Source organism: Bison bison, unplaced genomic scaffold (assembly GCF_000754665.1).
Source record: "Bison bison bison isolate TAMUID 2011002044 unplaced genomic scaffold, Bison_UMD1.0 scf7180017847758, whole genome shotgun sequence".
NCBI lineage: Eukaryota > Metazoa > Chordata > Mammalia > Artiodactyla > Bovidae > Bison > Bison bison.
In genome coordinates this window covers 3,450-5,013 of record NW_011478331.1, presented here as the reverse complement: position 1 = coordinate 5,013, position 1,564 = coordinate 3,450, and positions in this window count along the sequence as shown.

Here is a 1,564-nt window from a genome sequence, read left to right as displayed (position 1 = left end):
TTGATGTGCCCTTCTCCAGGGGATCTTCCCAAACCAGGGATTGAACCCACGTCTCCTGCACTGCAGGCGGATTCTTTTGAGCCATCAGGGAAGCAGTATCCATCCCAAACTCCCTAACTATCCCTTCTTCCCATCCTTCCCCTCAACCAAGTATTCTTAACCTTTTTAGAAGTCATACATCCCTTTGAGAATCTGACGAAAGCTACAGAACCCTCTTGCCAGAAAAATGCACATTAAAATGTCTGCATTCAAATTTAGGTAGTCAGTACAACTGTGAAGTTATAGTCATACACCTCAAAGTGAGGAGCTCCCATACTATATCAAACTTGCTAACAGAAGAACCTGGGGGCTTGATCGTGTAACAGGATATGGAAACAAAAAGCAGAAGACACTGCCATGTAATGAATTCAGTGTAGCTGGTATAGTTATATTGGGGCATCAAAACACTAGGGTCAGCTAAATTGTTAAGTCAGAGATGATGAAGTAAAATGTACAATTATCTTGAATCTCAAAGAACCACACTGATATCGCAGACTCCCTCCAATAAATACAAATGTAATTTTTCCACTCTTTTGTTTATCTATTGTTTCCATATTCTCAGTTAAGCTCTACAGTTAAAATTGTCATCACTGAGTTCATTTTGAACGTAACTGTAAAACCTGCTGAACTTGAATCAGCTTAATCTCTACTGGGTTTCCTATAGGGAACATGAAACAATCTGATCAATATCTGAAGCCATCAATACCCTCAGTTTTAGTGATTGAAATGTTAAGCCACTTCATTTAAAATGCCAATAGGGAGTTCCCTGGTGGTCCAATGGTTAAGACTCCACAGTTCCAATGTAGGGGATGCAGGTTGGATCCCTGGTCAGGGAACTAAGGTCCCATGTGTCACATGATGCAGGCAAAAAAATAAAATAGAATAAAATGCCAAAGGCATACAAATTACATGAGGCTTGGTTTCATCCGTATTGTTTATTAAAGAATTAAGATGAGTTTTCTTTTACATTCATAAAACCTACTAACTCAGACAAAAAGACTCAGCACTTACGAATACCTTCAGTCCTAACAGGCTCTATTAGATACAACTTTACTCTGTGATCACGCTAAAAAACATTAGAAAGAAATTATTTCCCATCATCAATTCTATCTCTAGCATTCAATAAACAAAGTCTAGTTCTATAAGAATATGCTTCCCTGATTAATAATTGTAAAGCTCAGCACTCAAAATACTTACGTAAAAGGGTTTTGCATATCAACAACACATTTATGTTTACAAAACCCATTTTAGATACCATTCATTAAGTTTCTGACCCCAAATTAATTGAAGGTTGTGGACTCATTTGGATTACTTATTTCAAGCACTATTTGCAGCATAAAATTCAAATAAAAATAATTAGAAGAGTCACTTGGAGTTCATTAGATTTTATGGCTAGTAATCATTTAAACACCAGACTGGTTCCAAATAGGAAAAGGAGTACTTCAAGGCTGTATACTGTCATCCTGCTTATTTAACTTATATGCAGAGTACATCATGAGAAACTCTGGGCTGGAAGAAGCACAAG